The following is a 26,464-nucleotide window of genomic DNA, read 5'->3' on the forward strand; positions in this document are numbered from 1 at the left end:
CTCTCGTCATTTGTTTCCTAGTGTGTTCACACTTCACCTCTCCTTCTCGTTTTAATATCAATTAAAATGCTCCTGCATCTTGACTCCCATTTGCGTATAAACCAGCGGACCAAAGTTTCAGTTGCGCGTAACGTCGAACGACCCAACTGAAAAAAAAATAGGTGCATCACGAGAACTTCCCTGGAGGTAACCCATCCTTGTACTACTTTCGCCAAAGCACACTTAACTGCGGAGTTCTTATGGGATCCGGTGCATTTGTGCTAGTATGATCACACCTGTTTCATTTCGTGCTGAAAATACATACACTCCTTCTCCTTCCCGCCCTTGTCCTATCATTTGTTTCCTTGTGCGTTCACACTGCACCTCTCCTTCTCGTCTAACATCGATTAAAATGCCTCTGCTTATTGACTCACATTTGCGTATAAACCAGCGGACCATAGTTCCAGTTGTGCGTAACGTCGAACGACCCGTCTGAAAAAAAATAAGTGCGACACGAGGACTTCCCTGGAGGTCACCCATCCGAGTACTACTCTCGCTCAAGCATACTTAACTGCGGAGTTATGATGGGATCCGGTGCATTAGTGCAGGTATAATCGTACATGTTTAATTTCGTGCTGCAAATACATACACTCCTTCTCCTTTCTTCCCACTCCCGTCATTTGTTTCCATGTGCGTGCGCACTTCACCTCCCGTTCTCGTTCAAATATCAAGTAAAATGCCACGGTGTTGTGACTCACATTTGCGAATAAACCTGCGGATCATAATTCAAGTCGCGCGTAACGTCGAAAGAATCATCTGCAAAAAAATGGGTGCAACACGAGGACTTCCCAAGAAAATGGGTGAAATATAAGGACTTCGCAGGAGGTCACCCATCCTAGTACTACTCTCGCCCAAGTACCCTTAACTTGCGGAGTTCTTATAGAATCCGTTGCATTAGTGCTGGTATGATCGCTCATGTTTCATTCTGCGCTATAAATACATACACTGTTTCTCCTTCCATTCCCCCTCCCATCATTTGTTTTCTTGTGCGTCCACTCTGCATCTCTCCATCTCGTACTAATATCAAGTAAAATACTCCGGCACCATGACTCAACTTTGCGAATGAACCAGCGGTTCATAATTCCATTCGCGCGTAACGTCGAACGACCCATCAGAAAAAAATGAGTGCAACCCGAGGACTTCCGAGGAGATCACCCATACGAGTACTACTCTCGCCCAAGCACACTTAACTGCAGAGTTCTAATGGGATCCGGTGCATTAGTGCTTGTATGATCGCACCTGTTTCATTTCACGCTGCAAATACATACACTCCCTCTCCTTTCTTCCCCATCCTGTCATTTGTTTCCTGGTGCGTTCACACTTCACCTCTCCTTCTCGTTCTAATATCAATTAAAATGCCACTGCGTCTTGAATCACATTTGCGTATAAACCAGCGGACCATAGTTCAAGTAGCGCGTAACGTCGAACGACCCATCGTAAAAAAAAAATAGGTGCAACACGAGAACTTACCAGGAGGTATCCCCTCCTTGTACTACTTTCGCCAAAAGACACTTAACTGCGGAGTTCTGATGGGATCCGGTGCATTTGTGTTGGTATGATCGCACCTGTTTCATTTCGAGCTGAAAATACATACACTCATTCTCCTTCCCTCCCCTTCCCATTATTTCTTTTCTTGTGCGTTCACACGGCACCTCTCATTCTCGTTCTAATATCGATTAAAATGCCCCTGCTTCTTGACTCATATTTGCGTATAAACAATCAGACCATAGTTGCAGTCGAACGTAACGTCGAACGACCCGTTAGAAAAAAAATTGGTGCGACATGAGGACATCCCAAGAGGTCACACATCCGAGTACTACTCTCGCCCATGCACACTTAACTGCGGAGTTCTGATGGGATCCGGTACATTTGTGCTGGTATGATCGCACCTGTTTAATTTCGCGCTGCAAATACATACACTCCTTCTCCTTTCTTCCCCCTCCCGTCAATTGTTTCCTTGTGCGTGCGCACTGCACCTCCCGTTCTCGCTTAAATATCAAGTAAAATGCCACGGCGCCGTGGCTCACATTTGCGAATAAACCTGCGGATCATAATTCAAGTCGCGCGGAACGTCAAAAGAATCATCTGTAAAAAAATGGGTGCAACACGAGGACTTCCCAAGAAAATGGGCGAAATATAAGGACTTCGCAGGAGGTCACCAATCCTAGTACTACTCTCGCCCAAGCATCCTTAACTTGCGGAGTTCTGATAGAATCCGTTGCATTCGTGCTGGTATGATCGCTCATGTTTCGTTCTGCGCTGCAAATACATACACTCTGCATCTCTCCTTCTCGTTTTAATATCAAGTAAATTGCCCCGACACCGTGACTCACCATTACGAATGAACCAGCGGTTCATAAATCCATTCGCGCGTAAAGTCGAACGACCCATCCGAAAAAAAATAGGTGCAACACGAGGACTTCCCAGGAGGTCACCCATCTAAGTACTACTCTCGCTCAAGCACACTTAACTGCGAAGTCTTGATGGGATCCGGTGCATTATTACTGGTATGATCGCACCTGTTTCATTTCACGCTGCAAATAAATACACTCCTTCTCCTTTCTTCCCCTTCCCGTCAATTGTTTCCTAGTGCGTTCACACTTCACCTCTCCTTCTCGTTCTAATATCAATTAAAATGTCATTGTGTCTTGACTCACATTTTTGTATAAACTAGCGGACCATAGTTCCAGTCGCGCGTAACGTCGAACGACCCATCTGAAAAAAAAAAGGGTGCAACACGAGAACTTCCCAGTAGGTAACCCATCCTTGTATTACTTTCGCCAGAGCACACTTAACTGCGGAGTTATGATGGGATCCGGTGCATTTGTGCTGGTATGATCGCACCTGTTTCATTTCGTGCTGAAAATACATGTGCTCCTTCTTCTTCCCTCCCCCCTCCCATCATTTGTTTCCTTGTGCGTTCACACTGCACCTCTCTTTCTCGTTCTAATATCGATTAAAATGCCCCTACTTCTTGACTCACATTTGCGTATAAACCAGCGGACCACAGTTCCAGTCGCGCGTTACGTCGAACGACCCGTTTGAAAAAAAATTGGTGCGACAAGAGGACTTCCCAAGAGGTCACCCATCCGAGTACTAGTCTCGCCCAAGCACATTTAACTGCAGAGTTATGATGGGATCCGGTGCATTTGTGCTGGTATGATCGCACCTGTTTAATTTCGCGCTGCAAATACATACTCTCCTTCTCCTTTCTTTCCCTTCCCGTCATTTGTTTCCTTGTGCGTGCGCACTGCATCTCCCATTCTCGTTCAAATATAAAGTAAAATGCAACGGCGCCGTGACTAACATTTGCTAATAAACCTACGGACCATAATTCAAGTCGCGCGTAACATCGAAAGAATCATCTGCAAAAAAATTGGTGCAACACGAGGTCTTCCCAGGAGGTCACCCATCCGACTACTACTCTCGCCCAAACACACTTAACTATGGAGTTCTGATGGGATCTGGTGCATTAGTACTGGTATGATCGCATCGGTTTAATTTTGCGCTACAAATACATACATTCCTTCTCCTTTCTTCCCCCTCCCGTCATTTGTTTCCTTGTGCGTGCGCACTGCACCTCCCGTTCTCGTTCAAATATCAAGTAAAATGCCACAGCGCCGTGACTCAAATTTGCGAATAAACCTAAGGACCATAATTCAAGTAGCGCGTAACATCGAAAGAATCATCTGCAAAAAAATAGGTGCAACACGAGGACTTCACAAGAAAATGGGTGAAATATAAGGACTTCGCAAGAGGTCACCCATCCTAGTACTACTCTCGCCCAAGCACCCTTAACTTGCGGAGTTCTTATAGAATCCGTTGCATTTGTACTGGTAAGATCGCTCATGTTTCATTCTGTGCTGCAAATACATACACTCATTTTCCTTCCATCCCCCCTCCCGTCATTTGTTTCCTTGTGCGTGCACTCTGCATCTCTCCTTCTCGTTATAATATCAAGTAAAATGCCCCGGCACCGTGACTCACCTTTGCGAATGAACAAACGGTTCATAATTCCATTCTCTCGTAACGTCAAACGACCCATCCGAAAAAAAATGGATGCAACATGAGGACTTCCCAAGAGGTCACCCATCCGAGTACTACTTTCGCCCGAGCACACTTAGCTACGGAGTTCTGATGGGATCCGGTGCATTAGTGCTGGTATGATCACACCTGATTAATTTCGCAGTGCAAATACATTCACTCGTTCTCCTTTCTTCCCCCTCCCGTCATTTGTTTCCTTGTGCGTTCACACTGCACCTCTCCTTCTCGTTCTAATATCGATTAAAATGCCCCTGCTTATTGACTCACATTTGTGTATAAACCAGCGGACCATAGTTCCAGTCGCGCGTAATGTCGAACGACCCGTTTGAAAAAAAATTGGTGCGACACGAGTACTTCCTAGGAGGTCACCCATCCGAGTACTACTCTCACCCAAACACACTTAACTGCGGAGTTCTGATGGGATCTGGTTCATTAGTGCTGGTATGATCGCACCTGTTTAATTTCGTGCTGCAAATACATATACTCCTTCTCCTTTCTTCCCCCTACCGTCATTTGTTTCCTTGTGCGTGCGCACTGCACCTCCCATTCTCGTTCAAATATCAAGTAAAAAGCCATGGCGCCGTGACTCACATTTGCGAATAAGCTTGCGGACCATAATTCAAGTCGCGCGTAACATCGAAAGAATTATTTGCAAAAAAATGGGTGTAACACGAGGACTTCCCAAGAAAATGGGTGAAATATAAGGACTTCGCAGGAGGTCAACCATCCTAGTACTACTCTCTCCCAAGCACCCATAACATGCGGAGTTCTGATAGAATCCGTTGCATTAGTGCTGGTATGATCGCTCATGTTTCATTATGCGCTGCAAATACATACACTCCTTCTCCTTCCATCCCCCCTCCCGTCATTTGTTTCCTTGTGCGTACGCTCTGCATCTCTCATTCTCGTTCTAATATCAAGTAAAATGCCCCAGCACCGTGACTCACCTTTGCAAATGAACCAGCGTTTCATAATTCCATTCGCGCGTAATGTCAAACGACCCATCCGAAAAAAAATGGGTGCAACATGAGGACTTCCCAGGAGGTCACCCAACCGAGTACTACTCTTGCCCAAGCACAATTAACTGCGGAGTTCAGATCCGGTGCATTAGTTCTCGTATGATCGCACCTGTTTCATTTCGCACTGCATATACAAACACTCCTTCTCCTTTCTTCCCCCTCCCGTCATTTGTTTCCTGGTGCGTTCAGACTTCACATCTCCTTCTCGTTTTAATATCAATTAAAATTTCCCTGCATCTTGACTCACATTTGCGTATAAACTAGCGGACCATAGTTCCAGTCCCGCGTAACGTCGAACGACCCATCTGAAAAAAAAATGGGTGCAACACGAGAACTTCCCAAGAGGTAACCCATCTTTGTACTACTTTCGCCAAAGCACACTTAACTGCGGAGTTCTGATGGGATCTGGTGCATTTGTGCTGGTATGATCGCACCTGTTTCATTTCGTGCTGAAAATACATACACTTCTTTTCCTTCCCTCCCCCTACCCATCGTTTGCTTTCTTGTGCGTTCACACTGCACATCTCCTTATCGTTCTAATATCGATTAAAATACTCTTTCTTCTTGACTCACATTTGCGTATAAACAAGCGGACTATAGTTCCAGTCGCGCGTAAAGTCGAACAACCCGTCTGAAAAAAAATTAGTGCGACACGAGGACTTCCCAGGAGGTCACCCATCTGAGTACTACTCTCGCCCAAGCACACTTAACTGCGGAGTTCTGATGGGATCCAGTGCATTAGTGCTGGTATGATCGCACCAATTTAATTTTGCGCTACAAATACATACACTCCTTCTCCTTTCTTCCCCCTCCCGTCATTTGTTTCCTTGTGCGTGCGTACTACACCTCCCCTTCTCGTTCTTATATCAAGTAAAATGCCACGGTGCCGTGACTCATATTTGCGAATAAACCTGCGGACCATAATTCAAGTCGCGCGTAACGTCGAAATAATCAATTGCAAAAAAATTGGTACAACACGAGGACTTCCCAAGAAAATAGGTGAAATATAAGGACTTCGCAGGAGGTCATCCATCCTAGTACTACTCTCGCTCAAGCACCCTTAACCGCGGAGTTTTGATAGAATCCGTTGCATTAGTGCTGGTATGATCGCTCATGTTTCATTCTGCGCTGCAAATACATACACTCTTTCTCCTTCCATCCCCCCTCCCATCATTTGGTTTCTTGTGCGTGCACTCTGCATCTCTCCTTCCCGTTATAATATCAAGTAAAATGTTCTAGCACTGTGACTCACCTTTGTGAATGAACCAGCTGTTCATAATTCTATTCGCGTGTAACGTCGAATGACCCATCGGAAAAAAATTGGGTGCAACACGAGGACTTCCCAGGAGATCACCCATCCGAGTACTACTCTCTCCCAAGCACACTTAACTGCGGAGTTCTGATGGGAACCGGTGCATTAGTGCTGGTATGATCGCACCTGTTTCATTTCACGCTGCAAATACATACACTCCATCTACTTTCTTCCCCCTCCCGTCATTTGTTTCCTGTTGCGTTCACACTTCACCTCTCCTTCTCGTTCTAATATAAATTAAAATGCCCCTGCGTCTTGACTCACATTTGCGTATAAACCAGCAGACCATAGTTCCAGTCGCGCGTAACGTCGAACGACCCATCTGAAAAAAAAAATGGGTGCAACACGAGAACTTCTGAGGAGGTAACCCATCCTTGTACTACTTTCGCCAAAACACACTTAACTGCGGAGATCTGATGGGATCCGGTGCATTTGTGCAGGTATGATCGCACCTGTTTCATTTCGTGCTGAAAATACATACACACCTTCTCCTTCCCTCCCCCTCCCATCATTTGTTTCCTTTTGCGTTCACACTGCACCTCTCCTTCTCGTTCTAATATCGATTAAAATTCCCCTGCTTCTTGACTCATAGTTGCGTATAAACCAACGGACCATAGTTCCAGTCGCGCGTAACGTCGAACGATCCGTCTGAAAAAAAATTGTTGCAACATGAGTACTTCCCAGGAGGTCACCCATCCGAGTACTACTCTCGCCCAAGCACACTTAATTGCAGAGTTCTGATGGGATCCGGTGCATTAGTGCTGATATGATCGCACCTTCTTTATTTCGCGCTGCAAATACATACACTCCTCCTTTCTTCCCCCTCCCGTCGTTTGTTTCCTTGTGCATGCGCACTGCACCTCCTGTTCTCGTTCTAATATCAAGTTAAATGCCACAGCGCCGTGACTCACATTTGCGAATAAGCTTGCGGACCATAATTCAAGTCGCGCGTAACGTCGAAAGAATCATCTACAAAAAAATGGGTGCAACACGAGGACTTCCCAATAAAATGGGTGAAATATAAGGACTTCGCGGGAGGTCACCCATCCTAGTACTACTCTCGCCCGAGCACCCTTAACTTAGGGAGTTCTGATAGAATCCGTTGCATTAATTCTGGTATGATCGTGCATGTTTCGTTCTGCACTACAAATACATACACTCTTTCTCCTTCTATCCCCCCTCCCGTCATTTGTTTCCTTGTGCGTGCACTCTGCATCTCTCCTTCTCGTTCTAATATCAAGTAAAATTCCTCGGTACCATGACTCACCTTTGCGAATAAACCAGCGATTCATAATTCCATTTGCGCGTAACGTCGAACGACCCATCCGAAAAAAATTGGATGCAACACGAGGACTTCCAAGGAGGTAACCCATCCGAGTACTACTATCGCCCAAGCACACTTAATTGCGGAGTTATGATGGGATCTGGTGAATTAGTGCTGGTATGATCGCACCTGTTTCATTTCACGCCGCAAATACATATACTCCTTCTCCTTTCTTCCCCCTCCCATCATTTGTTTCCTTGTGCGTGCGCACTGCAACTCCCGTTCTCGTTCAAATATCTAGTAAAATGCCACGGCGCCGTGACTAAATTTGCTAATAAACCTGCGGACCATAATTCAAGTCGCGCGTAACGTCGAAAGAATCATCTGCAAAAAAATGTGTGCAACACGAGAACTTTCCAAGGAAATGGGTGAAATAAAAGGACTTCGCAGTAGGTCACCCATCCTAGTACTACTCTCGCCCAAACACCCTTCACTTGCAGAGTTATGATAGAATCCGTTGCATTAGTGCTGGTATGATCGCTCATGTTTCATTCTACGCTACATATGCATACACACTTTCTCCTTCCATGCCACCTCCCGTCATTTGTTTTCTTGTGTGTGAACTCTGCATCTCTCCTTCTCGTTCTAATATCAAGTAAAATGCCCCGGCACCGTGCCTCACCTATTCGAATGAGCAACGGTTCATAATTCCATTCGCGCGTAACGTCGAACAACCCATCTGAAAAAAAATAGTTGCAACACGAGAACTTCCTAGGGGGTAACCCATCCTTGTACTACTTTTGCCAAAGCACACTTAATTGCGGAGTTCTGATGGGATCCGGTGCATTTGTGCTGGTATGATCGCACCTGTTTCATTTTGCGCTGAAAATACATACACTCTTTCTCCTTCCCTCCCCCCTCCCCTCATTTGTTTCCTTGTGCGTTCACACTGCATCTCTTCTTCTCGTTCTAATATCGATTAAAATACCCTTGCTTTTTGACTCACATTTGCGTATAAACCAGCGGACCATAGTTCAAGTCGCGCGTAACATCGAACGATCAGTCTGAAAAAAAATATGTGCGACACGAGGACTTCCCAGGAGGTCACCCATCCGAGTACTACTCTCGCCCAAGCACACTTAAGTGCGGAGTTCTGATGTGATCGGGTGCATTAGTGCTGGTATGATCGCACCTGTTTAATTGCGCGCTGCAAATACATATACTCCTTCTTCTTTATTCTCCCTTCCGTCATTTGTTTCCTAGTGCGTTCACACTTCACCTCCCGTTCTCGTTCTAATATCAATTAAAATGCCCCTGCGTCTTGACTCACATTTGCGTATAAACCAGCGGACCATAGTTCCAATCGCGCGTAAAGTCGAATGACCCATCTGAAAAAAAAAGGGTGCAACACTCGAACTTCCCAGGAGGTAACCCATCCTTGTAGTGCTTTTGCCAAAGCACACTTAACTCCAGAGTTCTGATGGGATCCGGTGCATTTCTGCTGGTATGATCGCACCTGTTTCATTTTGTGCTGAAAATACATACACTCCTTCTCCTTCCCTCCCCCCTCCCGTCATTTGTTTCCTTGTGCGTTCACACTGCATCTCTTCTTCTCGTTCTAATATCGATTAAAATACCCCTGCTTCTTGACTCACATTTGCGTATAAACCAGCAGACCATAGTTCTACTCGCGCGTAATGTCGAACGACCCTTCTGAAAAGAAATTTGTTCGACAAGAAGACTTCCCAAGAGGTCACCCATCCAAGTACTACTTTCGCCCAAGCACACTTAACTGCGGAGTTGTGATGGGATCCGGTGCATTAGTGCTGCTATGATCGCACCTGTTTAATTTTGCGTTGCAAATACATACACTCCTTCTCCTTTCTTCCCCCTCCCGTCATTTGTTTTGTTGTGCGTGCGCACTGCACCTCCCGTGCTCGTTCAAATATCAAGTAAAATGCCAAGGCGCCGTGACTCACATTTGCATATAAACCTGCAGACCATAAACGTCGAAAGAATCATCTACAAAAAAATGGGTGAAATATAAGGACTTCGCAGGAGGTCACCCATCCTAGTACTACTCTTGCCCAAGCACCCTTAACTCGCGGAGTTCTGATAGAATCTGTTGCATTAGTGCTGGTATGATCGCTCATGTTTCATTCTGCGCTGCAAATACATACACTCTTTCTCCTTCCATCCCCCCTCCCGTCATTTGTTTCCTTCTGCGTGCACTCTGCATCTCTCCTTCTTGTTCTAATATCAAGTAAAATGTCCCGGCACCGTGACTCACCTTTGCGAATGAACCAGCGGTTCATAATTCCATTTGCGCGTAACGTCGAACGACCCATCCGAAAAAAAAATGGGTGCAACACGAAGACTTCCCCGGAGGTCACCCATCCGAGTACTACTCTCGCCCAAGCACACTTAATTGCGGAGTTCAGATCCTGTGCATTAGTGCTGGTATGATAGCACCTGTTTCATTTCGCGCTGCAAATACATACACTCCTTCTCCTTTCTTCCCCCTCCCGTCATTTTTTCCTGGTGCGTTCACACTTCACCTTTCCTTCTCGTTCTAATATCAATTAAAATGCCCCTGCGTCTTGACTCACATTTGCGTATAAACCAGAGGACCATAGTTCCAGTCGCGCATAACATCGGACGACCCATCTAAAAAAAAAATGAGTGCAACACGAGAACTTTCCAGGATGTCACCCATCCGAGTACTACTCTCGCCCAAGCACACTTAACTGCGGAGTTGTGATGGGATCCGGTGCATTAGTGCTTGTATGATCACACCTATTTCATTTCGCGCTGTAAATACATACACTCCTTCTCCTTTCTTCCCCCTCCCGTCATTTGTTTCCTGGTGTGTTCACACTTCACCTCTACTTCGCGTTCTAATATCAACTAAAATGCCCCTGCGTCTTGACTCACATTTACGTATAAACCAGCGGACCATATTTCCAGTCACGCGTAACGTCCAACGAACCGTCTGAAAAAATATTTGTGCGACACGAGGACTTCCCAAGATACACCCATCCGAGTACTACTCTCGACCAAGCACACTTAACTGCGGAATTCTGATGGGATCCAGTTCATTAGTGAGGTATGATCGCACTTGTTTTATTTCGCGCTGTAAATTCATACACTCCTTCTCCTTTCTTCCCCCTCCCGTTATTTGTTTCCTTGTGCGTGCACACTGCCACTCCCGTTCTCGTTCAAATATAAAGTAAAATGTCACGGCGCCGTGACTCACATTTGCGAATAAACTTGCGAACCATTATTCAAGTCGCGCGTAACGTCGAAAGAATCATCTGCAAAAAAATGGGTGCAACACGAGGACTTCCCAAGAAAATGGGTGAAATATAAGGACTTCGCAGGAGCTCACCCGTTCTAGTACTACTCTCGCCCAAGCACCCTTAACTTGCGGAGTTCTTATAGAATCCGTTACATTAGTGTTGGTATGATCGCTCATGCTTCATTCTGCGCTGCAAATACATACACTCTTTCTCCTTCCATCCCCCCTCCCGTCATTTGTTTCCTTGTGTTTTTACTCTGTATCTCTCCTTCTCGTTCTAATATCAAGTAAAATGCCCCGGCACCAGAACTCACCTTTCTGAATGAACCAGTGGTTCATAATTCCATTCGCGTGTAATATCGAGCGACCCATCCGAGAAAAAATAGGTGCAACACGAGGACTTCCCAGGAGGTAACCCATCCTAGTACTACCCTCGCCCAATCACACTTAACTACAGAGTTCTGATGGGATCCGGTGCATTAGTGCTGGTATGATCGCACCTGTTTCATTTGGCGCTGCAAATACATACACTCCTTATAATTTCTTCCCCCTCTCGTCATTTGTTTCCTTGTGCGTGCGCACTGCACCTCCCGTTCTCGTTCTAATATCAAGTAAAATTCCACGGTGCCGTGACTCACATTTGTGAATAAACCTGCGGACCATAATTAAAGTCGCGTGTAACGTCGAAAGAATTATCTGCGAAAAAATGGGTGCAACACAAGGACTTCCCAAGAAAATGGGTGAAATATAAGGACTTCGCAGAAGGTCACCCATCCTAGTACTACTCTCGCCCAAGCACCCTTAACTGCGGAGTTCTGATAGAATCCGTTGCATTAGTGCAGGTATGATCGCTCATGTTTCATTCTGCGCTGCAAATACATACACTCTTTCTCCTTCCATCCCACCTCCCGTCATTTATTTCCTTGTGCGTGCACTTTGCATCTCTTTTTCTTGTTCTAATATCAAGTAAAATGCCCCGACACCGTGACTCACCTTTACAAATGAACCAGTGGTTCATAATTCCATCCCGGCGTAACGTCGAACGACCCATCCGGAAAAAAATGGGTACAACATGAGGACTTCCCAGGATGTCACAAATCCGAGTACTACTCTCGCCCAAGCACACTTAATTGTGGAGTTCTGATGGGATCCGTGCATTAGTGCTGGTACGATCGCACCTGTTTCATTTGGCACTTCAAATACGTACACTCCATATCATTTCTTCCCCCTCCCGTCATTTGTTTCCTTGTGCGTGCGCACTGCACCTCCCGTTCTCGTTCTAATATCAAGTAAAATTCCACGGCGCCGTGACTCACATTTGCGATAAACCTGCAGATCATAATTAAAGTCGCGTGTAATGTCGAAAGAATTATTTGCAAAAAAAAGGGTGCAACATGAGGACTTCCCAAAAAAATAGGTGAAATATAAGGACTTCGTAGGAGGTCACCCATCCTAGTACTACTCTCGCCCAAGCACCCTTAACTTGCGGAGTTCTTATAGAATCCGTTGCATTAGTGCTGGTACGATCGCTCATGTTTCATTCTGCGTTGCAAATACATACACTTTTTCTCCTTCCATCCCACCTCCCGTCATTTGTTTCCTTGTGCATGCACTCTGCATCTCTCTCTCTCGTTCTAATATCAAGTAAAATGCCCCGGTACCGTGACACACCTTTGAAAATGAACCAGCGGTTCATAATTCCATTCGCGTGTAATGTCAAACGACCCATCCGAAAAAAATTGGTGCTACAAGAACACTTCCTAGGAGGTCACCCATCCGAGAACTACTCTCGTCCAAGCACACTTAACTGTAGAGTTCTGATGGGATGCAGTGCATTAGTGCCGGTATGATCGCACCTGTTTCATTTTGCGCTGCAAATAAATACACTCCTTCTCCTTTCTTCTCCCTCCCGTCATTTGTTTCCTGGTGCGTTCACACTTCACTTATCCTTCTCGTTCTAATATCAGTAAAAATGCCCCTGCGTCTTGACTCACATTTGTGTATAAACCAGCAGACCATAGTTCCAGTCGCGCGTAATGTCGAACAACCCATCTGAAAAAAAATGGGTGTAACACGAGAACTTCCCAAGAGGTAACTCATCCTTGTACTACTTTCGCCAAAGCACACTTAACTGCGGAGTACTGATGGGATTCGGTGCACTTGTACTGGTATGATCGCACCTGTTTCATTTTGTGCTGAAAATACATACACTCATTCTCCTTCCCTCCCCCCTCCCATCATTTTTTTCCTTGTGCGTTCACACTGCACCTCTCATTCTTGTTCTAATATAGATTAAAATGCCCTTGCTTCTTGACTCACATTTGCGTATAAACCAGCTGACCATAGTTCCAGTCGCGCATAACGTCGAACGACCAGTCTAAAAAAAATTAGTGCGACACGAGGTCTTCCCAAGATGTCACCCATACGAGTACTATTCTCGCCCAAGCACAATTAACTGCGGAGTTTTGAAAGGATCCGGTGCATTAGTGCTGGTACGATCGCACCTGTTTAATTTCATGCTGCAAATATATACACTCCTTCTCCTTTCTTCCCCCTCCTGTCATTTGTTTCCTTGTGTGTGCGCACTGCACCTCCCGTTCTCGTTCTAATATCAAGTAAAATGCAACGGCACCGTGACTCACATTTGCAAATAAACCAACGGACCATAATTCAAGTCACGCGTAACGTCGAAAGAATCATCTACAAAAAAATGGGTGCAACACGAGGACTACCCAAGAAAATTGGTAAAATATAAGGACTTCGCAGGAGGTCACCAATCCTAGTACTACTCTTGCCCAAGTACCCTTAATTGCGGAGTTCTGATAGAATCCGTCGCATTAGTGCTGGTATGATCGCTCATGTTTCATTCTGCGCTGCAAATACATATACTCTTTCTCCTTCCATCCCCCCTCCTGTCATTTGTTTTCTTGTGCGGTCACTCTGCATCTCTCCTTCTCGTTCTAATATCAAGTAAAATGCCCAAGCACCGTGACTCACCTTTGCAAATGAACCAGCGGTTCATAATTCCATTCGCGCGTAACTTCGAACGACCCATCCGAAAAAAAATGGGTGCAATACGAGAACTTCCCAAGAGGTCACCCATCCGAGTACAACTCTTGCCCAAGCACACTTAACTGCGGAGTTCTAATGGGATCCGGTGCATTAGTACTGGTATGATCGCACCTTTTTAATTTCGCGCTGCAAATACATACACTCCTTCTCCTTTCTTCCCCCTCCCGTCATTTGTTTCCTTGTGCGTGCGCACTGCACCTCTTGTTCTCGTTCTAATATCAAGTAAAATGCCACGGCGCCGTGACTCACATTTGTGAATAAACCTGCGGACCATAATTCAAGTCGCGCGTAACGTCGAATGAATCATCTGGAAAAAAATAGGTGCAACATGAGGATTTCCCAATAAATTGGGTGAAATATAAGGACTTTGCAGGAGGTCACCCATCCTAGTACTACTCTCGCCTAAACACCCTTAACTTGTGGAGTTCTGATAGAATCTGTTGCATTAGTGCTGGTATGATCGCTCATGTTTCATTCTCTGCTGTAAATAATTCCATCCCCCCTCCCGTCATTTGTTTCCTTGTGCGTGCACTCTGCATCTCTCCTTCTCGTTCTAATATCAAGTAAAATGGCACGGCACCGTGACTCACCTTTCCGAATGAAGCAGCGGTTTATAATTCCATTTGCGCGTAACGTCAAATGACCTATCCAAAAAAAATGGGTGCAGCACGAGGACTTCCCAGGAGGTCACACATCCGAATACTACTCTTGCCCAAGCACACTTAACTGTAGAGTTCTGATGGGATCCAGTGCATTAGTGCTGGCATGATCGCACCTGTTTAATTTCGCGCTCCAAATACATATACTCCTTCTCTTTCTTCCCCCTCCTGTCATTTGTTTCCTGGTGCGTTCACACTTCACATCTCCTTCTCGTTCTAATATCAATTAAAATGCCCCTGCGTCTTGACTCTAATTTGCGTATAAACCAGCGGACCATGGTTGCAGTCGCGCGTAATGTCGAACGACCCATTTTAAAAAAAAATGGGTGCAACACAAGAACTTCCCAGGAGGTAACCCATCCTTGTACTACTTTCGCCAAAGCACACTTAACTGCAGAGTTCTGATGAGATCCGGTGCATTTGTGCTGGTATGATCGCACCTCTTTCATTTCGTGCTGAAAATACATACACTCCTTCTCCTTCCCTCCCCCCTACCGTGATTTGTTTCCTTATGCGTTCACACTGCACATCTCCTTCTCGTTCTAATATTGATTAAAATGCCCCCGCTTCTTGACTCACATTTGCGTATAAACCAGCGGACCATAGTTCTAGTAGCGCGTAACGTCGAACGACCCGTCTGAAAAAAAATTGGTGCGTCACGAGGACTACGCAGGAGGTCACCCATCCTAGTACTAATCTCGCCCAAGCACCTTTTACTTGCGGAGTTCTGATAGAATCCGTTGCATTAGTGCTAGTATGATAGCTCAAGTTTCATTCTGCGCCGCAAATACATACACTCTTTCTCCTTCTATCCCCACTCCCGTCATTTGTTTCCTTGTGTGTGCACTCTGTATCTCTCCTTCTCGTTTTAATGTACAGTAAAATGCCCCGGCACCATGACTCACCATTGCGAATGAACCAGCGGTTCATAATTCCATTCCCGCGTAATGTCGAACGACCCATCCGAAAAAAAAATGGGTGCAACATGTGGACAACTCAGGAGGTCACCCATCTGAGCACTACTCTCGCCATAGCACACTTAACTGCGGAGTCCTGATGGGATCCGGTGCATAAGTGCTGGTACGATCGCACCTGTTTAATTTCACGCTGCAAATATATACATTCCTTCTCCATTCTTCCCCCTCCCATCATTTGTTTCCTTGTGCGTGCGCACTACACCTCCCATTGTCGTTCTAATATCAAGTAAAATACCACGGCGCCGTGACTCACATTTGCGAATAAACCTACGGACCATAATTCAAGTCGCGCGTAACGTCGAAAGAATCATCTGCAAAAAAATAGGTGCAACACGAGGACTTCCCAAGAAAATGGGTGAAATATAAGGACTTCGCAGGAGGTCACCCATCCTAGTACTACTCTCGCCCAAGCACCCTTAACTTACGGAGTTTTGATAGAATCCGTTGCATTAGTGCTTGTATGATCGCTCATGTTTCATTCTGCGCTGCAAATACATGCACTCTTTCTCGTTCCATCCCCCCACCCGTTATTTGTTTCCTTGTGCTTGCACTCTGCATCTCTCCTTCTCGTTCTAATATACAGTAAAATACCCCGGCACCATGACTCACCTTTGCGAATGAACCAGCAGTTCATACTTCCTTTCCCGCGTAACGTCGAACGACCCATTCGAAAAAAAAATGGGTGCAACACGAGGACTTCCAGGGAGGTCACCCATCCGAGTACTACTCTTGCCCAAGCACACTTAACTGCGGAGTTCTGATGGGATCCGGTGAATTAGTGCTTTTATGATCGAAATTGTTTCATTTCGCGCTGCAAATACATACACTCCTTCTCCTTTCTTCCCCCTCCCGTCATTTGTTTCCTGGTGCGTTCACACTTCACCTCTTCTTCTCGTTCTAATATCAATTAAAATGCCCCTGCGTCTTGACTCACATTTGAGTATAAACCAACGGATCATAGTTCCAGTCACGTAACGTCGAACGACCCATCTGAAAAGAAAAATGGGTACAAAATGAGAACTTCCCAGGAGGTAACCCATCCTTGTACTACTTTCGCCAAAGCACACTTAACTACGGAGTTCTGATGGGATACAGTGCATTTGTGCTGGTATGATCGCCCCTGTTTCATTTTGTGCTGAAAATACATACACTCCTTCTCCTTCACTCCTCCCTCCCGTCATTTGTTTCCTTGTGCGTTCACACTGCACCTCTTCTTCTCGTTCTAATATCGATTAAAATGTCCCTTCTTATTGACTTACATTTACGTATAAACCAGCAGACCATAGCTCCAGTCGCGCGTAACGTCGAACGACCCGTCTGAAAAAAAAATGGTGCGACACGAGGACTTCACAAGAGGACACCCTTCCGAGTATTACTCTTGCCCAAGCACACTTAACTGCGGAGTTCTAATAGTATCCAGTGAATTATTACTGGTATTATTGCACCTGCTTAATCTCTCGTTGCAAATACATACACTCCTTCTCTTTTCTTTCGCCTTTCGTTATTTATTTCCTTGTGCGTGCGCACTGCACCTCCCGTTCTCGATCTAATATAAAGTAAAATGCCACGGCGCCGTTACTCACATTTGCGAATAAACCTGCGGACCATAATTCAAGTCGCGCGTAACGTCAAAAGAATCATCTACAAAAAAATGGGTGCAACACGAGGACTTCCCAAGAAAATGAGTGAAATATAAGGACTTCGCAGGAGGTCACCCATCCTAGTACTACTCTCGCTTAAGCACCCTTAACTTGCGGAGTTCTGATAAAATCCGTTGCATTAGTGCTGGTATGATCGCTCATGTTTCATTCTGCGCTGCAAATACATACACTCTTTCTCCTTTCATCCCCCCTCCCGTCATTTGTTTGGTTGTGCGTGCACTCTGCATCTCTCCTTCTCGTTCTAAAATCAAGTAAAATGCCCCGGCACAGAGACTCACCTTTGCAAATAAGCCAGCGGTTCATAATTTCATTCGCGCGTAACGTCGAACGACCCGTCTCAAAAAAAATGGGTGCAACACGAGGACGTCCAAGGAGGTCACCCATCCTAGTACTACTCTCGCTTAAGCACCCTTAACTTGCGGAGTTCTGATAAAATCCGTTGCATTAGTGCTGGTATGATCGCTCATGTTTCATTCTGTGCTGCAAATACATACACTCTTTCTCCTTTCATCCCCCCTCCCGTCATTTGTTTGGTTGTGCGTGCACTCTGCATCTCTCCTTCTTGTTCTAAAATCAAGTAAAATGCCCCGGCAAGGAGACTCACCTTTGCAAATAAGCCAGCGGTTCATAATTTCATTCGCGCGTAACGTCGAACGACCCGTCTCAAAAAAAATGGGTGCAACACGAGGACGTCCCAGGAGGTCACCCATCCTAGTACTACTCTCGCTTAAGCACCCTTAACTTGCGGAGTTCTGATAAAATCCGTTGCATTAGTGCTGGTATGATCGCTCATGTTTCATTCTGCGCTGCAAATACATACACTCTTTCTCCTTTCATCCCCCCTCCCGTCATTTGTTTGGTTGTGCGTGCACTCTGCATCTCTCCTTCTCGTTCTAAAATCAAGTAAAATGCCCCGGCACAGAGACTCACCTTTGCAAATAAGCCAGCGGTTCATAATTTCATTCGCGCGTAACGTCGAACGACCTGTCTCAAAAAAAATGGGTGCAACACGAGGACGTCCCAGGAGTTCACCCATCCGAGTACTACTCTCGCCAAAGCACACTTAACTGCGGAGTTCTGATGGGATCCGGTGCATTAGTGCTGGTATGATCGCACATGTTTCATTTTGCGCTGCAAATACATAAACTCCTTCTCCTTTCTTCCCCCTCCCGTCATTTGTTTCCTTATGCGTGCGCACTGCACCTCCCGTTATCGTTCTAATATCAAGTAAAATGCCACGGTGCCATGACTCACATTTGCGAATAAACCTGCGGACCATAATTCAAGTCGCGCATAACGTCGAAAGAATCATCTACAAAAAAATGGGTGCAACACGAGGACTTCCCAATAAAATGGGTGAAATATAAGGACTTCGCAGGAGGTCACCCATCCTAGTACAACTCTCGCCCAAGAACCCTTAACTTGCGGAGTTCTGATAGAATCCGTTGCACTAGTGCTGGTATGATCGCTCATGTTTCATTATGAGTTGTAAATACATACACTCTTTCTCGTTCCATCCCCCCTCCCGTCATTTGTTTTCTTGTGCGTGCACTCTGCATCTCTCCTTCTCGTTCTAATATTAAGTAAAATGCACCGGCACCGTGACTCACCTTTGCGAATAAAGAAGCGGTTCATAATTCCATTCGTGCGTAACGTCGAACGACCCATCTGAAAAAAAATGGGTGCAACACGAGGACCCCAGTAGGTCACCCATCCGAGTACAACTCTCGCCCAAGCACACTTAACTGCGGAGTTCTGATGGGATCTGGCGCATTTGTGCTGGTATGATCGCACCTATTTCATTTTGCGCTGGAATTTCAAATACTCATTCTCCTTTCTTCCCCCACCCGTCATTTGTTTCCTGGTGCGTTCACACTTCACCTCTCATTCTCGTTCTAATATCAATTAAAATGCCCCTGCGTCTTGACTCACATTTGTGTGTAAACCAGTGGATCATAGTTCCAGTCGCGCGTAACGTCGAACGACTCATCAGAAAAAAAAAATTGGTGCAACACGAGGACTTCCCAAGAAAATGGGTGAAATATAAGGACTTCGCAGGAGGTCACCCATCCTAGTACTACTCTTGCCCAAGAACCCTTAACTTGCGAAATTCTGATAGAATCCGTTGCATTTGTTCTGGTATGATCGCTCATGCTTCCTTATGCGCTGCAAATACATACACTCTTTCTTCTTCCATCCCACCTCCCGTCATTTGTTTCTTTGTGCATGCACTCTGCATCTCTCCTTCTCATTCTAATATCAAGTAAAATACCCCGGTACCGTGACTCACCTTTGCGAATAAACCAGCGGTTCATAATTTCATTCGCGCGTAACGTCGAACGACCCATCTGAAAAAAATTGGGTGCAACACGAGGACTTCCCAGTAGGTCACCCATCCGAGTACAACTCTCGCCCAAGCACACTTAACTACGGAGTTCTGATGGGATCTGGTGCATTTGTGCTGGTATGATCGCACCTGTTTCATTTTGCGCTGGAATTTCAAACACTCCTTCTCCTTTCTTCCCCCACCCTTCATTTGTTTCCTGGTGCGTTCACACTTCACCTCTCATTCTCGTTCTAATCTCAATTAAAATTCCTCTGCGTCTTGACCCACATTTGTGTGTAAACCAGTGGACCATAGTTCTAGTCGCGCGTAACGTCGAACGACTCATCAGAAAAAAAAATTGGTGCAACACGAGAACTTCCCAAGAGGTAACCTATCCTTGTACTACTTTCGCCAAAGCACACTTAACTGCGGAGTTCAGATGGGATCCGGTGCATTTGTGCTGGTATGATCGCACCTGTTTCATTTGGTGCTGCAAATACATACACTCCTTCTCCTTCCCTCCCCCCTCTCGTCATTTGTTTCCTTGTGCGTTCACACTGCGCCACTCATTCTCGTTCTAATATCGATTAAAATGCCCCTGTTTCTTAACTCACATTTGCGTATAAACGAGCGGACCATAGTTTCATTCGCGCGTAACGTCGAACGACCCGTCTGAAAAAAAATTTCTGCGACACGAATACTTCCCAAGAGGTCACCCATCCGAGTACAACTCTCCCCCAAACACACTTAACTGCAGAGTTCTGATGGGATCCGCTGCATTAGTGCTGGTATGATCGCACCTTTTTCATTTCGCGCTGTAAATGCATACACTCGTTCTCCTTTCTTCCGCACGTCATTTGTTTCCTTGTGCGTGCGCACTACACCTCTCGTTCTCGTTCAAATATCAAGTAAAATGTCACGGCACCGTGACTCACATTTGCGAATAAACCTGCAAACCATAATTGAAGTCGTGCGTAATGTCGAAATAATCATCTGCAAAAAAATGGGTGCAACATGAGGACTTCCCAAGAAAATGGGTGAAATATAAGGACTTCGCAGGAGGTCACCCATCCTAGTACCACTCTCGCCCAAGCACCCTTAACTTGCAGAGTTCTGATAGAATCCGTTGCATTAGTGCTGGTATGATCGCTCATGTTTCATTCTGCGCTGCAAATACATACACTCTTTCTCCTTTCATCCCCCCTCCCGTCATTTGTTTCGTTGTGCGTGCACTCTGCATCTCTCCTTCTCATTCTAATATCAAGTAAAATGCCCCGGCACAGAGACTCACCTTTGCGAATGAACCAGCTGTTCATAATTTCATTCGCGCGTAACGTCGAACGACCCATCTTAAAAAAAATGGGTGCAACACGAGGACGTCCAAGGAGGTCACCCATCCGAGTACTACTCTCGCCAAAGCACACTTAACTGTGGAGTTTTGATGGGATCCGGTGCATTAGTGCTGGTATGATCGCACATGTCTCATTTCGCGCTGCAAATACATAAACTCCTTCTCCTTTCTTCCCCCTCCCGTCATTTGTTTCTTTGTGCGTGCGCACTACACCTCCCGTTCTCGTTCTAATATCAAGTAAAATGCCACGGCGCCATGAATCACATTTGTAAATAAACCTGCGGACCATAATTCAAGCCGCGCATAATGTCGAAAGAATCATCTGCAAAAAAATGGGTGAAATATAAGGACTTCACAGGAGGTCACCCATCCTAGTACAACTCTCGCTCAAGAACCCTTAACTTGTGGAGTTCTGATAGAATCCCTTGCACTAGTGCTGGTATGATCGCTCATGTTTCATTATTAGTTGTAAATATATACACTCTTTCTTGTTCCATCCCCTCTCCCGCAATTTGTTTCCTTGTGCGTGCACTCTCCATCTCTCATTCTCGTTCTAATATCAAGTAAAATGCCCCGGCACCGTGACTCACCTTTGCGAATAAACCAGCAGTTCATAATTCTATTCGCGCGTAACGTCAAACGACCCATCTGAAAAAAATTTGGTGCAACACGAGGACTTCCCAGTAGGTCACCCATCCGAGTACTACTCTCGCCCGAGCACACTTAACTGTGCAGTTCTGATTGGATCCGGTGCATTAGTACTGGTACGATCGAACCTATTTAATTTTGCACTGCAAATACATACACTCCTTCTCCTTCCCTCCCCCCTCCCATAATTTGTTTCCTTGTGCGTTCAAACTGCACCTCTCCTTATCATTCTAATATCGATTAAAATGCCCTTGCTTCTTGACTCACATTTGCGTATAAACCAGCAGACCATAGTTCCAGTCGCGCGTAATGTCGAACGACCTGTCTGAAAAAAAATTGTTGCGACACGAGAACTTCCCAGGTGGTCACCCATCCGAGTACTACTCTCGCCCAAACACACTTAACAACAGAGTTTTGATGGGATCCAGTGCATTAGTGCTGGTATGATCACACCTGTTTCATTTTGCGCTGCAAAGACATACACTCCTTCTCCTTTCTTCCACCTCCCGTCATTTGTTTCCTTGTGCGTGAATTCTGCATCTCTCCTTCTCGTTCTAATATCAAGTAAAATGCCCCGGCACCGTGACTCACCTTTGTGAATGAACCAGCAGTACACAATTCCATTCGTGCGTAAACGTCGAACGACTCATCCGAAAAAAATAGGTGCAACACGAGGACTTCCTAGGAGGTGACCCATCAGAGTACTACTCTCGCCCAAGCACACACTTAACTGCGGAGTTCTGATGGGATCCGGTGCATTAGTGCTGGTATGATCGCACCAGTTTCATTTCGTACTGCAAATAAATACACTCCTTCTCCTTTCTTCCCCCTCCCGTCATTTGTTTCCTGGTGCGTTCACACTTCACCTCTCCTTCTCACTCTAATATCAATTAAAATGCCCATGCGTCTTGACTCACATTTGCGTATAAACCAGCGGACCATAGTTCCAGTCGCGTGTAACGTCGAACGGCCCATCTGAAAAAAAAAATGGGTGCAACACGAGAACTTCCCAGGAGGTAACCCATCCTTGTACTACTTTCGCCAAAGCACACTTAACTGCAGAGTTCTGATGGGATCCGGTGCGTTTGTGCTGGTATGATCGCACCTGTTTCATTTCGAGCTAAAAATACATACACTCCTTCTCCTTCCCTCTCCCCTCCCATCATTTGTTTCCTTGTGCGTTCACACTACACCTCTTATTTTCGTTCTAATATCGATTAAAATGCCCCTGCTTCTTGACTCACATTTACGTATAAACTAGCGGACCATAAATCCAGTCGCGCGTAACGTCGAACGACTTGTCTGAAAAAAAATTGGTGCGACACGAGGAATTGCCAGGAGGTCCCCCATCCGAGTACTACTCTCGCCCAAGCACACTTAACTGCGGAGTTCTGATGGGATCCAGTGCATTAGTGCTGGTATGAACGAACCTCTTTAATTTCGCGCTGCAAATACATACACTCCTTCTCCTTTCTTCTCCCTCCCGTCATTTGTTTCCTAGTTCGTGCGCACTGCACCTCCCGTTCTCGTTCAAATATCAAGTAAAATGCCACAGCGCCGTGACTCACATTTGCGAATAAATCTGCGGACCATAATTCAAGTCGCGCGTAACGTCGAAAGAATCATCTGCAAAAAAATTGGTGCAACTCGAGAACTTCCCAAGAAAATGGGTGAAATATAAGGACTTCGCAGGAGGTCACCCATCCTAGTACTACTCTCGCCCAAGCACCCTTAACTTTCGGAGTTCTGATAGAATCTGTTGCATTAGTGCTGGTCTGATCGCTCATGTTTCATTATACGCTGCAAATACAGACACTTTTTCTCCTTCCATCCCCCCTCCCGTCATTTGTTTCCTTTTGCGTGCACTCTGCATCTCTCCTTCTCGTTCTAATATCAAGTAAAATGCCCCAACACCGTGACAAACCATTGCGAATGAACCAGCGGTTCATAATTCCATTGGCGCGTAACGTCGAACGACCCATCCGAAAAAAAAAGGGTGCAACACGAGAATTTCCCAAGAGGTAACCCATCCTTTTACTACTTTCGCCAAAGCACACTTAAATGCGCAGTTTTGATGGGATCCGCTACATTTGTGCTGGTATAAACGCACCTGTTTCATTTCGTGCTGAAAATACATACACTCCTTCTCCTTCTCTCCCCCATCCCGTCATTTGTTTCCTTGTGCGTTCATACTGCACCTCTAATTCTCGTTCTAATATCGATTAAAATGCCCCTGCTTCTAGACTCATATTTGCGTCTAACCCAGCGGACCATAGTTCCAGTCCCGCGTAACGTCGAACGACCCATCTGAAAAAAAATTTGTGCGACACAAGGACTTCCCAGGAGGTCACCCATCCAAGTACTACTCTCGCCCAAGCACACTTAACTGCGGAGTTGTGATGGAATCCGGTGCCTTTGTGCTGGTATAATTGCACCAGTTTAATTTCGCGCTGCAAATACATACACTCCTCCTTTCTTCCCCGTTCCGTTATTTGTTTCTTTGTGCGTGCGCACTGCACCTCCCGTTCTCGTTCTAATATCAAGTAAATTGCCACGGCACCGTGACTCACATTTGCGAATAAACCTGCAGACCATAATTCAAGTCGTGCGTAACGTCGATAGAATCATCTATAAAAAAATGGGTGCAACACGAGGACTACCCAAGAAAATAGGGGAAATATAAGGACTTCGTAGGAGGTCACCCATCCTAGTACTACTCTCGCCCAAGCACCCTTAACTTTCGGAGTTCTGATAGAATCCGCTGCATTAGTGCTGGTATTATCGCACATGTTTAATTATGCGCTGCAAATACATAAACTTTTTCTTCTTCCATCCCCCCTCCCGTCATTTGTTTCCTTGCGCGTGTACTCTGCATCTCTCCTTCTCGTTCTAATATCAAGTAAAATGCCCCGGCACCGTGACTAACCTTTGTGAATGAACCAGCGGTTCATAATTCCATTCGCGCGTAACGTCGAACGACCATTCTGAAAAAAAATGGGTGCAACACGAGAACTTCCCAGGAGGTCACCCATCCGAGTACTACTTTCACCCAAGCACAGTTAACTGCTGAGTTCTGATGGGATCCGGTGCATTAGTGCTGGTATGATCGCACATGTTTCATTTCGCGCTGCAAATACATTCACTCCTTCTCCTTTCTTCCCCCTCCCATCATTTGTTTCCTGGTGCGTTCACACTTCACCTCTCCTTCTCGTTCTAATATCAATTAAAATGCCCGTGCGACTTGACTCACATTTGCGTATAAACCAGCGGACCATAGTTCCAGTCGCGCGTAACGTCAAACGACCCATCTGAAAGAAAAAATAGGTGCAACACGAGAACTTCCCAGGAGGTAACCCATCATTGTACTACTTTCGCCAAAGCACACTTAATTGCAGAGTTCTGATGGGATCCGGTGCATTTGTGCTGGTATGATCGCACCTGTTTCATTTCGAGCTGAAAATACATAAACTCCTTCTCCTTCCCTCACCCCTCCCATCATTTGTTTCCTTGTGCGTTCACACTGCACCTCTCCTTCTCGTTCTAATATCGATTAAAATGCCCCTGCTTCATGACTCACATTTGCGTATAAACCAGCGGATCATAGTTCCAGTCACGCGTAATGTCAAACGACCCGTCTGAAAAAAAATTGGTGCGACACGAGGAATTGCCAGGAGGTCCCCCATCGGAGTTCTACTCTCACCCAAGCACACTTAACTGCGGAGTTCTAATGGGATCTGGTGCATTAGTGCTGGTATGAACGTATCTGTTTAATTTCGCGCTGCAAATACATACACTCCTTTTCCTTTCTTCTCCCTGCCGTCATTTGTTTCCTTGTTCGTGCGCACTGCACCTCCCGTTCTCGTTCAAACATCAAGAAAAATGCCACGGCGCCTTGACTCACATTTGCGAATAAATCTGCGGACCATAATTCAAGTCTCGCGTAACGTCGAAAGAATCATCTGCAAAAAAATGGATGCAACACGAGGACTTCCTAAGAAAATGGGGGAAATATAAGGACTTCGCAGGAGGTCACCCATCCTAGTACTACTCTCGCCCAAGCACCCTTAACTTTCGGAGTTCTGATAGAATCTGCTGCATTAGTGCTGGTATGATCGCACCTGTTTCATTTTGTGCTGAAAATACATACACTCTTTCTCCTTACCTCCCCCCTCCCATAATTTGTTTCCTTGTGCGTTCACAATGCACCTCTCCTTCTCCTTCTAATATCGATTAAAATGCTCATTCTTCTTGACTCACATTTGCGTTTAAACCAGCAGACCATAGTTCTAGTCACGCGTAACGTCGAACGACCCATCTGAAAAAAAATTCTTGCGACATGAGGACTTCCCAAGAGGTCACCCATCTGAGTAATAGTCTCGCCCAAGCACACTTAACTGCGGAGTTCTAATGGGATCCGGTGCATTAGTGCTGGTATGATCGCACCTGTTTGATTGCGCACTGCAAATACATTCTCTCCTTGTCCTTTCTTCCCCCTCCCGTCATTTGTTTCCTGGTGCGTTCAAACTTCACCTTTCGTTCTCGTTCTAATATCAATTAAAACGTCCCTGCGTCTTCACTCACATTTGCGTATAAACCAGCGGACCATAGTTCCAGTCGTGCGTAAAGTCGAACGACCCATCTGAAAAAAAAATGGGTACAACACGAGAACTTCCCAAGAGGTAACCCATCCTTGTACTACTTTCGCCAAAGCACACTTAACTGCGGAGTTCAGATGGGATCCGGTGCATTTGTGCTGGTATGATCGCACCTGTTTCATTTTGTGCTGAAAATACA

General features: G+C 45.7%; 3 non-coding genes and 40 pseudogenes across 3 annotated transcripts; all 43 read right to left on the minus strand.

Annotated features, from left to right (window-relative positions):
• Positions 1–158: 158 nt before the first annotated feature.
• LOC148269376 (5S ribosomal RNA) lies at positions 159–277 on the minus strand (annotated as a pseudogene).
• A 205-nt stretch (positions 278–482) lies between these two features.
• Positions 483–601, minus strand: LOC148269377 (5S ribosomal RNA; annotated as a pseudogene).
• A 560-nt stretch (positions 602–1,161) lies between these two features.
• On the minus strand, positions 1,162–1,280 carry LOC148269378 (5S ribosomal RNA; annotated as a pseudogene).
• A 207-nt stretch (positions 1,281–1,487) lies between these two features.
• On the minus strand, positions 1,488–1,606 carry LOC148269379 (5S ribosomal RNA; annotated as a pseudogene).
• A 205-nt stretch (positions 1,607–1,811) lies between these two features.
• On the minus strand, positions 1,812–1,930 carry LOC148269380 (5S ribosomal RNA; annotated as a pseudogene).
• Positions 1,931–2,441: 511 nt separating this feature from the next.
• LOC148269381 (5S ribosomal RNA) lies at positions 2,442–2,560 on the minus strand (annotated as a pseudogene).
• Positions 2,561–2,766: 206 nt separating this feature from the next.
• LOC148269382 (5S ribosomal RNA) lies at positions 2,767–2,885 on the minus strand (annotated as a pseudogene).
• A 206-nt stretch (positions 2,886–3,091) lies between these two features.
• LOC148269383 (5S ribosomal RNA) lies at positions 3,092–3,210 on the minus strand (annotated as a pseudogene).
• Positions 3,211–3,415: 205 nt separating this feature from the next.
• Positions 3,416–3,534, minus strand: LOC148269384 (5S ribosomal RNA; annotated as a pseudogene).
• Positions 3,535–4,095: 561 nt separating this feature from the next.
• On the minus strand, positions 4,096–4,214 carry LOC148269385 (5S ribosomal RNA; annotated as a pseudogene).
• Positions 4,215–4,419: 205 nt separating this feature from the next.
• LOC148269386 (5S ribosomal RNA) lies at positions 4,420–4,538 on the minus strand (annotated as a pseudogene).
• An 881-nt stretch (positions 4,539–5,419) lies between these two features.
• Positions 5,420–5,538, minus strand: LOC148269387 (5S ribosomal RNA; annotated as a pseudogene).
• Positions 5,539–5,744: 206 nt separating this feature from the next.
• LOC148269388 (5S ribosomal RNA) lies at positions 5,745–5,863 on the minus strand. Its single transcript, XR_015816116.1, has one exon. It is a non-coding gene; the product is annotated as a 5S ribosomal RNA (ribosomal RNA).
• Positions 5,864–6,423: 560 nt separating this feature from the next.
• On the minus strand, positions 6,424–6,542 carry LOC148269389 (5S ribosomal RNA; annotated as a pseudogene).
• Positions 6,543–6,749: 207 nt separating this feature from the next.
• LOC148269390 (5S ribosomal RNA) lies at positions 6,750–6,868 on the minus strand (annotated as a pseudogene).
• Positions 6,869–7,073: 205 nt separating this feature from the next.
• On the minus strand, positions 7,074–7,192 carry LOC148269391 (5S ribosomal RNA; annotated as a pseudogene).
• Positions 7,193–7,750: 558 nt separating this feature from the next.
• On the minus strand, positions 7,751–7,869 carry LOC148269392 (5S ribosomal RNA; annotated as a pseudogene).
• Positions 7,870–8,428: 559 nt separating this feature from the next.
• Positions 8,429–8,547, minus strand: LOC148269393 (5S ribosomal RNA; annotated as a pseudogene).
• Positions 8,548–8,753: 206 nt separating this feature from the next.
• Positions 8,754–8,872, minus strand: LOC148269394 (5S ribosomal RNA; annotated as a pseudogene).
• A 205-nt stretch (positions 8,873–9,077) lies between these two features.
• Positions 9,078–9,196, minus strand: LOC148269395 (5S ribosomal RNA; annotated as a pseudogene).
• Positions 9,197–9,402: 206 nt separating this feature from the next.
• Positions 9,403–9,521, minus strand: LOC148269396 (5S ribosomal RNA; annotated as a pseudogene).
• An 836-nt stretch (positions 9,522–10,357) lies between these two features.
• Positions 10,358–10,476, minus strand: LOC148269397 (5S ribosomal RNA; annotated as a pseudogene).
• An 883-nt stretch (positions 10,477–11,359) lies between these two features.
• Positions 11,360–11,478, minus strand: LOC148269398 (5S ribosomal RNA). Its single transcript, XR_015816225.1, has one exon. It is a non-coding gene; the product is annotated as a 5S ribosomal RNA (ribosomal RNA).
• Positions 11,479–11,711: 233 nt separating this feature from the next.
• On the minus strand, positions 11,712–11,832 carry LOC148269399 (5S ribosomal RNA; annotated as a pseudogene).
• A 1,531-nt stretch (positions 11,833–13,363) lies between these two features.
• Positions 13,364–13,482, minus strand: LOC148269400 (5S ribosomal RNA; annotated as a pseudogene).
• Positions 13,483–14,042: 560 nt separating this feature from the next.
• On the minus strand, positions 14,043–14,161 carry LOC148269401 (5S ribosomal RNA; annotated as a pseudogene).
• A 545-nt stretch (positions 14,162–14,706) lies between these two features.
• LOC148269402 (5S ribosomal RNA) lies at positions 14,707–14,825 on the minus strand (annotated as a pseudogene).
• A 205-nt stretch (positions 14,826–15,030) lies between these two features.
• LOC148269403 (5S ribosomal RNA) lies at positions 15,031–15,149 on the minus strand (annotated as a pseudogene).
• Positions 15,150–18,344: 3,195 nt separating this feature from the next.
• Positions 18,345–18,463, minus strand: LOC148269404 (5S ribosomal RNA; annotated as a pseudogene).
• Positions 18,464–19,024: 561 nt separating this feature from the next.
• On the minus strand, positions 19,025–19,141 carry LOC148269405 (5S ribosomal RNA; annotated as a pseudogene).
• Positions 19,142–19,704: 563 nt separating this feature from the next.
• Positions 19,705–19,823, minus strand: LOC148269406 (5S ribosomal RNA). The gene has a single exon (XR_015816449.1). It is a non-coding gene; the product is annotated as a 5S ribosomal RNA (ribosomal RNA).
• A 206-nt stretch (positions 19,824–20,029) lies between these two features.
• Positions 20,030–20,148, minus strand: LOC148269407 (5S ribosomal RNA; annotated as a pseudogene).
• Positions 20,149–20,354: 206 nt separating this feature from the next.
• On the minus strand, positions 20,355–20,473 carry LOC148269408 (5S ribosomal RNA; annotated as a pseudogene).
• A 558-nt stretch (positions 20,474–21,031) lies between these two features.
• On the minus strand, positions 21,032–21,150 carry LOC148269409 (5S ribosomal RNA; annotated as a pseudogene).
• Positions 21,151–22,006: 856 nt separating this feature from the next.
• Positions 22,007–22,125, minus strand: LOC148269410 (5S ribosomal RNA; annotated as a pseudogene).
• Positions 22,126–22,330: 205 nt separating this feature from the next.
• On the minus strand, positions 22,331–22,451 carry LOC148269411 (5S ribosomal RNA; annotated as a pseudogene).
• Positions 22,452–22,658: 207 nt separating this feature from the next.
• Positions 22,659–22,777, minus strand: LOC148269412 (5S ribosomal RNA; annotated as a pseudogene).
• A 206-nt stretch (positions 22,778–22,983) lies between these two features.
• Positions 22,984–23,102, minus strand: LOC148269413 (5S ribosomal RNA; annotated as a pseudogene).
• Positions 23,103–23,988: 886 nt separating this feature from the next.
• On the minus strand, positions 23,989–24,107 carry LOC148269414 (5S ribosomal RNA; annotated as a pseudogene).
• Positions 24,108–24,665: 558 nt separating this feature from the next.
• LOC148269415 (5S ribosomal RNA) lies at positions 24,666–24,784 on the minus strand (annotated as a pseudogene).
• Positions 24,785–24,991: 207 nt separating this feature from the next.
• Positions 24,992–25,110, minus strand: LOC148269416 (5S ribosomal RNA; annotated as a pseudogene).
• An 886-nt stretch (positions 25,111–25,996) lies between these two features.
• On the minus strand, positions 25,997–26,115 carry LOC148269417 (5S ribosomal RNA; annotated as a pseudogene).
• Positions 26,116–26,321: 206 nt separating this feature from the next.
• On the minus strand, positions 26,322–26,440 carry LOC148269418 (5S ribosomal RNA; annotated as a pseudogene).
• Between the last annotated feature and the right edge of the window lie 24 nt (positions 26,441–26,464).

Source organism: Carica papaya, chromosome 1, assembly GCF_054855325.1.
Source record: "Carica papaya isolate Zhongbai chromosome 1, ASM5485532v1, whole genome shotgun sequence".
Classification (NCBI taxonomy): domain Eukaryota; kingdom Viridiplantae; phylum Streptophyta; class Magnoliopsida; order Brassicales; family Caricaceae; genus Carica; species Carica papaya.